This window comes from Cetorhinus maximus, chromosome 2, assembly GCF_964194155.1.
Source record: "Cetorhinus maximus chromosome 2, sCetMax3.hap1.1, whole genome shotgun sequence".
Taxonomy (NCBI): Eukaryota; Metazoa; Chordata; class Chondrichthyes; order Lamniformes; family Cetorhinidae; genus Cetorhinus; species Cetorhinus maximus.
Genome location: NC_135880.1, coordinates 195,643,848 through 195,656,030, shown reverse-complemented (window position 1 = coordinate 195,656,030; position 12,183 = coordinate 195,643,848). Strand labels below are relative to the sequence as shown.

At 42.5% G+C, this 12,183-nt stretch overlaps 1 protein-coding gene across 13 annotated transcripts in view; it reads right to left on the bottom strand.

Annotated features, from left to right (window-relative positions):
- The window catches only part of pknox2 (pbx/knotted 1 homeobox 2), a 452,602-nt gene that overhangs the window by 206,469 nt on the left and 233,950 nt on the right, over window positions 1–12,183 (bottom strand). For 3 of the 13 annotated variants that reach the window (XM_078531515.1, XM_078531572.1, XM_078531527.1), the window contains exon 3: window positions 1,014–1,126. The exons of the other annotated variants lie outside the window; for them this stretch is intronic. The gene's annotated coding sequence lies outside the window, so the exon portion shown is untranslated. The remainder of the gene's footprint in view (window positions 1–1,013; window positions 1,127–12,183) is intronic. 13 annotated transcript variants of the gene reach the window in all.

Genomic DNA, 12,183 nt, shown 5'->3' with positions numbered 1-12,183 from the left:
GTCTTATAATGATATGCAGATGTATTACAATGAGGTTCCCAACGTCCGATGGCAGGAAACGTAGCCCGCCATCGGCTGGCAGAGCGGACGATCACAAATGGGTTTCACGATGTTGTTAAACTGATTTTTGGCCTTCTCGCCATATTGTCCACGCCTGCCACCGAACACACCCGACGCCAGCGGGCATGGGAAATCTCAGCCTCAGTCTACACTGTAAAATCACAGAGCACTCACCTACACAGTTACAGCAGTTCCATGTGATTAATCGTATGTGAAGTCATTTGGGACTTCAAGAGAATGGGACTTTGGGGACTTTAATGTCCCGTATTTGAACGTGATAATTGATTGAATATTTTTAGTGATGTTGTGTAAGGGATAAATATTGATTAGGACGGCAGGAAGGATTGTCCCGTGCTTTTTGAATCATGCCATGGAATCTTTTACATCTACCCAAAAGGAATAAAGGGCTTTGTTTTAACATTTCATCTAAACGACTACAGCTCTGCCAGCACTACGACGTTAGCCTGGAAGTCAACGGGTTGTAGCAAGGGTGAAAAATTGTATGTAAAATTGTTTAAATTACAAATCTTTAAAATCCATATAATCTTAAATGTGATTTTTCCCCCAGAATATATTGGTAGCATAACATTAAAACAGCAAAGTACCAGCAACCATAATAACCTGACTCTCAGTGACAGCCCAGACAGCTCAGAAGCAATGGAGGGCACATTCCAGAAAGCTGAAAAGTTGTGCTGGGATGGGACAACAGAATAAAATGATTTTCTAGAGCAGCCACCAGTGCCCACGTGACCCAGGTTAAATCTATAATGCAATGGTGGTAATGTGCCTCAGTGTGTGAGTTTATCTGTATGTTACTACATAACTCCAGCTCATGGCCAGAACAAACACCATTGTGCAAAGACTCTACAATCACATCGCACCAATTGCTTGAACAAACAGCTTGAAACAGTTATCAGAGAGTCACAGAGGCTATCGGCTACAGATTAACTCACCAGCAGCATGTTACAGAATACAGAGCATTGGATGTGTACCAACTGACTGGGCTTTGCTCAGCAAACAAAGTGCTTCAACTATTCATGGGCTTGGCAAGTTCTCCAAAGCACATCTGCGAAAAAAGGACAATCCTTGGCCAGGTTATCGCTAAACTAAATTTCACGTTTATTTTTAAACAGTCACTTCCACCTTTAATGTATCTGTCAGCTGTTGATCTCGGTCAGGCTGTTGGCTCCAAAATAAAACACAGTGGGCGTTAGGCACAAGTGAGCCGATGACAGGAACAAAGCTGCTTTTCTTAAATCTTTGTCTTGACAGCACCAGGGTTGGTGGGGGAGGTAGTTGGTGGGGAATTTGGGGCGTTTTTATACTATGAAGCCAGTTTTTCTCTCTTGTGGGGCAGGGAATAAGCAGGGGGGCAAGTGAAAGGGTGAGGTTTCATCACATGACCTCACACCTCGAGCCACCACACTTGACAAATTCCCACCATTGGTTGATCATTTAGGTGGACTACCTTCCCATAGCCAATTGGAAAGGACACAAACTTATTGTCACCCAGTTGGACAAATCTTCACAGTTTGTCAAACAGCCATTTTCCCCATCGAGTCCAATATTTACAAATAATAAATGTTCATTGTTCAGAGAAAATATAAATTATTTTTTTTGATTGTGCCTTTGGTTTTCTCCTGGTTGTTGCTTGCAGCAGTGTCCTGGAGACTAATCTTCAATTCCTGGAAACTCCAGGGCAATCCTGGAGGGTTGGCAACCTGAGGTGCAGTGTGAGGGGAAAGGGAGAAGAGGCTAGAGCAACAGGAGGTGAAGGAAAAAAATTGAGGGGAGCAAAAGAACAGAAGAAAGAAAAGCCAAGAAAAATATAGGGTACCACCCTCAGCGCCTGTTACAAATTGCACTTTGCAGCTGAAGTGCTGCTCAGGCCCTCTAGTCGTTCTTGAGAGAGGATCTCAATTTAAATATTTTTCCCTAGTATAATGAACACCGCTATCATTGCTGGCCTCATTGGGACTTATTGAAAGCCTCAGGCTTCAGATAATCCAGGAAATTGGATCTGCCATCATATCTGTCTCAGTACAGCACCTCTAACACTAAAGACTGCACAAAGATTTCAGCTTTACACCAATTGATTCAACTAGCCCCGCTTACTTGCTGAAAGACCAACAAGAATATTGCTTTAGGTCAACAATGCTGTTGCATCACTGAGTGAAACAGAACCATATGTCTACATCAGCTTGCTAGTCCCTGATGCGTCAGCTAGGCTCAACTGGTAATACCCAGTCAGAAAGTACTGGGTTCAAGCTCCATTACATTATTTGGGAGCATAATCTAGGTTGCCATTTCAATGCACCACGGAGGAAATGCTGCATTATTCAAGATGCCATCCTTTGGATGAGACATGGAACCAAGGTTCTGCCTGCCTGCTCTGGTGGTTCAGGTTTACAGTCAGGTGTACGGTTAAAAAGCCACTGCTAGACCTGGTTCTTGGGAATGAGGTGGGCCAAGTAGATCGAGTAACAGTGGGGGAACATTTAGGGGTCAGTGATCGTTGTATCATAAGGTTTAGGATGACAGTGGAAAATGACATCGGTCAATCCAGAGTAAGAATAATCAACCGGCAGAGAGCAGACTTCAATGGGGCAAGAACGCAACTGGACCAGATAGACTGGAACCAAAGGTTGGCCAGAAACACAGTAGCTGAACAATGGGCTATCTTCAAAGAGGAGATGGTTTGGGCACAGTCAGGGTTATGTTCCCTCAAAAGGGAAAGGTAGAACAAACAAATCCAGAGCTCCCTGGATGACAATGGAGATAGATATTAAGTTAAAGAAGGAAAAGTGTGCTTATGACAGGTGTCGGGTAGCAAAGGCAATTGAGAACCAAGCTGAATACAGAAGGTTCAGAAGGGGTGTGAAAAAGCAAATACGAGAAGCAAAAAGGGATGATGAGAAAAGACTGGCAGCTGACATAAAAGGAAATCCCAAAGTATTCTGTAAGCATATCAATAGTAAAAGGGTGGTAGAAGGAGTAGGGCCTATTAGGGACAAAAAGGGGATTTACACACAGAGGCAAGAGGCATGACTGAGGTATCACTTTGCATCTGTCTTTACCTATGAGACAGATGCTGCCCAGGCCACGGTGTCAGAGGAGGGAACTCAGTCACTAGAAGGGTTTGAAATTGATAAGGAGGTGGTATTAGATGAGCTGTCAGTACTTAAAGTTGATAAGGCAGCCGGACTGGATGAGATGCATCCAAGAATGTTGAAGGAAATGAGAGTGGAAATTGCAGAGGTATTGGCAATAATCTTTCAATGTTCCCTGAATTCGGAGGTGGTGCCGGAGGACTGGAGAATTGCAAACATTACGCCCTTGTTCAAAGAAGATTGCAAAGATCTGACCTGCAATTACAGACCGGTCAGTTTAACTTCAGTGGTGGGGAAAACTTCTAGAAACAATTATTTGGAATAGAATTAATAGTCACATGGAAAAATGTGGGTTGATTCAGAAGAGTCAGCATGGATTTGTCTAACTAACTTGCTGGAGTTTTTTTGAAGAGGTAACAGATGAGGGCAAGGCCATTGATGTGGTGCATATGAACTTCCAAAAGGCGTTCGATACAGTGCCACACAATAGACTTGTGAGGAAAGTTATAAGTCATGGAATAAACGGGATAGTAGTGATGTGGATATAAAATTGGCTAAGGGGTAGGAAACAGAGTAATGGTTAATGGGTATTTTTCAGGCTGGAAGAAGGTTTGTAGTGGAGTTCCCCAGGGGTCAGTATTGGGACCTTTGCTTTTCCTGATATATATAAAATAATCTAGAGCTTGGTGTGTAGGGGACAATTTCAAAGTTTGTGGATGACACAAAACTTATAAACTGTGAGGAGGACAGTGTAAAACTTCAAAAGGACATTGACACACTGGTGGAGTGGGCAGATGGGTGGCAGATGAAGTGCAATGCGGAGAAGCGTGAGGTGATACACTTTGGTACGAAGAACATGGAGAGACAGTATGAGATAAAGGATACTATTCTAAATGGTTTGCAGGAGCAGAGATACCTGGATGTACATGTACATAAGTCATTAAAGGCGGCAAGACAGGTAGAGAGAGCTATTTCTAAAGCATACAGTATTCTAGGCTTCATTAATAGGGACAGAGTACAAGAGCAGGGAGGCTATGATGAACTTATATAGAACACTGGTTAGACCTCAGCTGGAGTATTGTGTATAGTTCTTGGCGCCACACTATAGGAAGGATGTGAACACATTAGAGAGAGTGCAGAAGAGGTTTACAAGAATGGTTCCAGTGATGAGACACAGTTATGAGGAAAGATTGGAAAAGTTAGGACTGTTTTCCTTAAAAGATGGTTAAGAGGAGGCTTGATAGAAGTTTTCAAAATCATGAGGGGTCTGGACAGCGTAGATAGGGAGAAACTGTTCCCACTTGTAAACAAATCGAGAACCAGAGGGCACAGTTTTAAAGTGATTCGCAAAAGATGCAAATGCAAGGTGAGAAAAAACTTTTTCACACAGCAAGTAGTTAGGGTTTGGAATACGCCGCCTGGAAGTGTGGTGGAGGCAGGTTCAATTGAGGCATTAAGAGGGCAGTGTTTCTATTTAAATAATCATCCAATGTGCAGGGTTACGAGGAAAAGTCAGGAGATTGGCACTAAGTTAAAATGCTCAAATAGCCAGTGCAGACATGATGAGCCAAATGGTCTCCTTCTACACCGTAACAATTCTATGAGGTGTCAGATGTGGCTCAATGGTAGCGCTTCTACGAGTAGACGATTGTGGAATTGAGCCCCTCTCCATAGATCTGAGCACATAATTTAGCCTGATACTCCAGAGTAAGGGAGTGTTGCAATGTTGAATGTGCCATCTTTCAGTTTAAACATTAAAACAAGGCCCCATCTTCCCTCCGAGGAGGATGTGAACGATCCCATGGCACAATTTGAAGAGGAGTAGGGAAGTTCTCCCTGGTGTCCTGGCCAATATGCATCCCTCAACTAACATTACTAAGGTGCGTCAGCGCTGTGGTCTATGATAAATGTTCAGCAAGTTCAAAGCTTTGGACTCAAAGCTTCTGCATGAAAATATTAAGATTGAATTGACAATCCACAATTCCACCACACAAATGCATGGAAAAGTGACCATAGTACACCAGAATAAAATAAACAGGGAGACCAGCCTTCTGCTTTGGCTACAACAAAATAACTGAGCCTGCAGGGATAAATATTGAGAGAGGTGAGGCTCTCAGTGCAGAGCCTTGCTAGATGAGAGCCCAGGGTGAAGATTTTGTCCTTTGCATTGAGTGACCCACACTCAGTGTAGCAGCCTCAACTGCAGATTCCATTTACGTAGAGTCTTTAAAGTTGTTAAGAAAGAAACTAGGAGATCCCCAGGAGCGTTACTAAACACCAAGCTATGTAAAGATCCATTAGAACAGATGACTGAAAGTCTGGTCAAAGATGCATGTTTTAAGGAGTATTGGAAAGACAGAGAGGGGCAGAGAGATTTAGGGAGGGATTTCCAGAATTTAGACAGCTAAAAGCATGGCTACCAATGGTGGGCCAAAGGAAACTGGGGATGCACAAAAGGCCAGAATTAGCGGAGCACAGAGGTCTGGGAAGATTGTATGGCCTTGCCTCTCAAAGCTTTTCCTAAAGTGACAACTCTACCTGAAGTGGCTCAGCAATATTAAAAACTGTAACACTGGCATGCCAATGTGAGATACACTGCCCAACAACAGTGATGGAGATTCTAAACCAGGTACCTTTTGTTCATGTTGACGAAAGGGATGTTCATTATTTTCATGATCAGTATAGTTCTGGCCTAATGAGGGAGGAGGCATTACAAAAATGTATTCTTTCACAGGATTTGAGCGTCGCTGACTAGGCCAGCATTGATTGCCCATTCCTAATTGCCCTCGAGAAGATGGTGGTGAGGTTCCTTCTTGAACCGCTGCAATCCATATGGTGTAGGAACACCCAAGGTGCTGTTAAGAAGGGAGAGCAAGGATTTTGACCAAGCAACAGTGAAGGAATGGTGATATCGTTCTAAGTCAGGATGGTGTGTGGCTTGGAGGGGACCTTGCAGTTGGTGATGTTCCCATGCATCTGGTGCCCTTGTCCTTCAAGGGGGTAGAGATTACAGGTTTGGAAGATACTGTCGAAGGAGGCTTAATGAGTTACTTCAGTGCATCTTGTGTATAATGAACATTGCTGCCACTGTGTATTGGTGGTGGAGGGAGTGGAAGTTTAAGGTGCCAGATGGGATGCCAATCAAGCTGGCTGCTTGGTCCAGAATAGTGTCAAGCTTTGAGTGTTATTGGAGTTGCACTCATCCAGGCAAGTGGGGAGTATTCCATCACACTTGTGCCTTGAAGATGGTGGACAGGCTTTGGGAGTCAGGAATTCCCAGCGTTTGACCTGCTCTTGTAGCCACAGTATTTATGTTGCTGCTCCTGTTAAATTTGTGGTCAATGGTAACCTCCAGAATGTTGATAGTGGAGGATTCAGCAATTATGCCATCGAATGTCAAGGGGAGATGGTTAGATTCGCTCCTGTTGGAGATGGTCATTGTCTGGCACTTGTGTTTGCAAATGTCACTCTGGATCTGGTTCTGGTGAATGAGGTAGGTCAAGTGGATCAACTGTTGGTCAGGGAACTTTTAAGGATCAGTGACTATGGTATCATAAGGTTGAGATTATCCACAGAAAAAGACAAGGAGTAAACTAAAGAAAATATACTAAATTGGAAGAGGGCCAATTTCAGCAAGGTGGGAATGATTCCAATTTACCTAGGGCCTAGATTCAAAGATTGGCAGGCAAAACTGTAAGGGAAAAATGAAGAGGAGATGGTTCGAGTAAACCATGACTGGAACAGATAGGGTAACCAAAGGGCTTCCTAGAAAATGGGAGATTTAGAGAGCAAGATGAAGCAGAAAAAGGGGGAGTATGACAGATGTCAGTTGGATAATACAAGTGAGAACCAGGCTGAATTTAGAAAGTTCAAAGCGGAAGTTCAGTAAAAAAATGGAACTAAAAGAGGCAGAGAGGATATAAGAGACTGGCAGCTAACATAAGGGAGAATATAAAAAAAACTTCTATAAGCTTATAAATAGAAAAAGGGTAGGAAGAGGAGAGGGGCACGGCCTAATAGGGATCAGAAAGGGCATAAGGTGCAAATTGCAGATGTACTGGCCAAAGTCTTCCAATCCTCCTTAGATACAGGGGAAGGTGGGAGGGGGTTTGCCAAGAGACTGGAGAAATGCAAATATTACAACCTTATTCAAAAAAGGGTACAAGGGTAAACCCAACAACTACAGGTTAGTCAGTTTACCATTGGTGCTGTGAGAGCATGTAGAGATGATATACCTACCAAATTAACAGGTGTCTTGTCAACTGTGAGTCAATTAGGGAAAGCCAGCAGATTTGTTAAAAGCAAATTATGTTTAACTAACTTTGAGCTTTTTGATGAGGTACTAGAGATGGTTGATGAGGGTAACATGGTTCTGGTGTGAGTATGAACTTCTAATGGCATTTTAAAAGTGCGACATGATAGGCTTGGCTTCAAAATTTAAGCCCATGGAATAAAAGCATGGTTTGAATTTGGGCTGAGTGACAGCAAACAGAGAGCAGTGGAGAATGGTTGTTTTTCAGACTAGAGGAAACGATACAATGAGATTCCCCAGGGGTCGATATTTGGACCTCTTTTCTTCAAACATGCTAATGACCTAGACTTGGGTATGCAGGATACAATTTCAAAATTTGCAGATGACACAAAACTTAGAGGTATTGTGAACTTTGAGGAGGATTGTGATAGACTTCAAGACAGGCCGGTGGAATAGGCAGTCAGGTGGCAGATGGAAATTAATGTAGGGAAGCATGAAGTGGTAGATTTCAGTAGGGAAAACAAGAGGCGGCAAAATGAAATAAAGGGTCCACTTCTAAAAGGAGTTCTGCAACTGAGGGACCTGGACAAATTGAAGATAGGAGGGCAGGTTTAGAATATGGTTAAAAAGGCACCTGGACTTTATGAGTAGAGGCATAGAGTAAAAAAGCAAGGAAGTTATGAGGAATCTTCATAAAACTCTGGTTCAGCCTCAACTGTGTCCAGTTGTGGGCACCACACTTTAGGGAGGGTGCTAAAGCTTTACAGGGGGTGCAGAAAAGATTTACGAAAATATTTCCAAGGATGAAGAACTTCAGTGATGTGGATAGATTGAGATAACATTTGGCAAAAGTGTTCAAAATCATGAGAAACTACTCCCTTTGCTGGAAGGTTCAAGGACCAGAGGGCACCAGTTTATGTTGACTGGCAAAAAAACCAACAACGTGAGGAAACCTTTTTACACAGCGGGTTGTTAAGGATCTGGAATGGACTTCCTTACAGTGTGGTAGAGGCAGATGCATTAGGGCTTTCAAGTAGGAATTGGACAAGGACCTGAAGAAAAAAAAATTGCAAAGCTGCGAGGGAAAGGACAGTAAAATGGGGCTAGGTCAGTTGCTACTTCAGGGAGCTAGCATAGACACGACAGGCTAAATATTCTTCTCTATGCTGTAACCATTCTATGAAGACCTTTGTTGGATGCACAGCTTTCAAATATCGAGTTTCCCCAAGTTCATATAGCTCTAGATTGCCACACTCAGCTCCCCCACTGATAACACTACAAAGCAGCCTAGCTGGAAGTTTAAGCTTGATTTGGTGGGTCTTGGTGCAGCCAACATTTGAGATTTTCTTTCGAAAAGAATCAAATTAAAAAAAGACCAAGTGATTTGAATTGATACCTTTTCCCCCCAGTTCATCCTTTACTTCAAACACTATTGCTCGTTACACAGCTAGGGTGAGGGGAAGCTAGAATTTATTCCTGTCCACTTACTGAAGGAGAAGTGGGAAAAGATAGACAGTGGTCTGGGGATACTGATGAAAACCAAGGGGTGTGGAAGAGAAATCAAAGAAAAATATCACTCTAGCCCCTGGAAAACAGGCAGGAAACATTCCCAGCAAATGCTTGTCTCGGAGAATCAGTGTGCCCACTTATTTCCCATAAAAGGAAAGTGATTCTTGATATGATTTAGTTGATCATCTTTCTCATGTTAATATACAGCATTAAAATCTTCTCATACACTGCCTCATTGCTAGTAGAGTTCTATATAAAAAAAAAGGAATGCAGGACCCATGAGATTAAAAGGCAGTGGGTTTAATTATGCATCAATTGTAATGCATAGATTTTAGTTTTCTGCTTCACAAAATCTGTTTGAGGATGTCAGTGGGGGGTTAATGAAAAGGTCGATTAGTCATTTAAGGATTCTCAAACTAACTCAAACTGCGCCATTACAAACAAACACCGCAAATGAGATTAGCCTTTCAGGGAATCAGTTTTAAGGTTTGGCAGATTTGTGTTATCAGCATTTACTTTTAATACAGAAGAAGATTTCATTTTATTTTTGTGGTTGCTAAATTGAAATTAAAATTAAACATCAAGACAGCCCTGCAAAGGACTGTGGGTAGTTGCCTCTGCACAAAGGTGAGCTGAAAATGGAGGAGCGCATAGAGGTGATGTCCCTCTGTTCCTATGCCTGGCGCATGAGCAAAGTCAACCTTATTCCACCCCCCCACCCCTATCAAAATTGATGTACAGTAGCTGTTTCTGTTTCCCAATCCCCAGGATTACCCAGCGCTCTCCAGGGGTGAAAAAGATTAATGTTCTGGCCACTAGTTGCCATGAGCAACCTAGGAGAAAAACCATAAGGACACTGAGGAAATTTTTTTTTTATATATAAAAAAATGTTCTTCAGACATTTACATTTGTCAAGTCTAAAAATAATGGAGCTGGGAAAAGAAGTGTTATTTGATTGAACCAAGTGGTTGAAGACAAGAGGCCATGTGATGAAGCCTTGAGGAATTGGTCCAAGCAGAGTTGGCAACCCTATTTCCTTGGAGCAGAGAGGAATCTGAAATGCAGAGGGGTGGTGTGGGGAAATCAAATTAGGCCATGCTTATGTACCTCCAATTAGACACTTATGGTCACCAACACTATCAAAGACACAAAGAAACCTTCCATTTCATTATGATTAACATAACAGTACCCTACATTCAGGAGATCCTGTGGCGCAGTGGATAGCACCCCTGCTTCTGAGTCAGGAGCTCAGTGTTCATGTACCACCATAGAATTTGATGGCCAAGGAAGGTACATTCATAATGTAGCCAAAAAAATTGATTATCAACCCTCAAATCCTACCAACACACACCAATGGCAGGTGCTAAGAGGAGAGATTCCTGCTCAGCCATGTGATGGAAAGAAAGTTGGAGCCTCCAACATCACTATCCATAGCTCCAGACTACAACATGCAAGTAAAAATACATATTGCCATACACCACCACCACCCTACATTCAGTAAATGCTCCATGTTGCATGGAAGGTTCAAGGGCCAGTACCCTCACAGTGAGGAACCCCTTTACTATTGGTAAACAGTGCCAAGAATTTTAGTGAGTGTGCAGCCAAAGAGATGTTGGGGAGCATCAAATGGTAAAAGCAGGCAGGTCACTTTCACATTGGAGGAATGCTTTTGACAAAAGCCACAGATTATTCGACCTTCAACAGCGCTCTATAAAAAGGACATGCCTTTCACAGAACTGAGGAGCAGTGAAGAGAGCTAGATCAGGGACAGCTGCAATAGGCCGACAGGATATGAGAGTCAACCAACATTTGCTGTCTGGGGTCATGCTGGAAGAATGGCTTCTGCAGCAAGGCAGAGTAACAACATAGGAATAGGAGGTTGACGTTTCGAGTCCTCATGACCCTGAGTTCTGTTGAAGGGTCATGAGGACTCGAAATATCAACTGTGCTCTTCTCCGCCGATGGTGCCAGACCTGCTGAGTTTTTCCAGGTATTTCTGTTTCTGTTTTTGTTTTGGATTTCCAGCATCCGCAGTTTTTTGCTTTTTAGGAGGTGACCACTCAGCCACTCAAGCCTTCTCTGTCATTCAATTAGATCATGACTGATCTGGATGCTAATTCCATTATCCTGCTTGATACTCTCACCCAACAAAAATCTATCATTCTCAGGCTTGAAAGCTCCAACTGACTTAGCATCCACAGCTTTTTTAAGGTGGAAAAGTGCTTCCTAATTTCCCTCCTGCTCTAATTTTATAGCCCCACATTCTTGGTTCCACTGCCAGAAGAAAAGGTTTCTCTATATCTACCCTTTCAAATCATTCTGTCATTTTAAACACTTCAATCATACATTCCCTTAATCTCCTACACTCGAGGGAATACAAGCTCTTTATGCAACCTGTCCTCATAAGTTTAACGCTCTAAGCCCCAGGTACCATTCTGGTGAATTTGCGACGTACTCACTCCAAGACCAATGTATGCTTCCTGAGGTGTGGTGCCCAAAACTGTCTCCTTTGTATTCCAGCACTCTGGAGACGAAGACCCACATTCTAATGGCCTTTTTTGATTGCTTTTTGTAGCAGTCTCAGGAAGGACAGGAAGAAAATTGTGGGGGGGTGGGGGGGAGAAATTAAATAGGCAGGCATATCTTTTAGTGAAATAACTTTTCCATAAATCACCAAGGCCCCTCTCATATCACCTGTACCTTACTTATCAAGTTTAAGCTTTTTTTCTGAAAAAGATATTTGTGTGTAGAACATTAAATTCTTGACTAAATTCACAAGATATTCACTCAATGGTTTTCCTCCATAGGGACTTGAGTCAATGGTAACACGGAAATGCAATATTGCAACGTTCTTACACAGTTGCGGAGTTCAAAGTAGAGGTTGGGCGGTTGCTGAATTTACTGTTGATTTTTATACAGCAGAAAATAAAAATAAACACTTTTCCACTGAACAATTTCACTTTCGGGGAAGCTACTTAAATGTCTAGCATTGGGAAATATTGTCACAACGTAGAAGAGGCTAAAGTACATTGTTATGGCATAGTGAAATGTGTTTTGCTATACATCCAACTGCCACTATAGCTGACCTAGGAATAGTTGAGAGGGAATTGTAAAAGAAGCTTTAATCTACCTTTGGTGTGATTTCTGGGACATTGTAAAGAGAACTTTACTCTGCTTCTATCGTGTGTTATCTGCTTGATGTTGACAGCTAGTAACAAAAGGGAAAAATGCTTTTACTGATCAATAAATTTC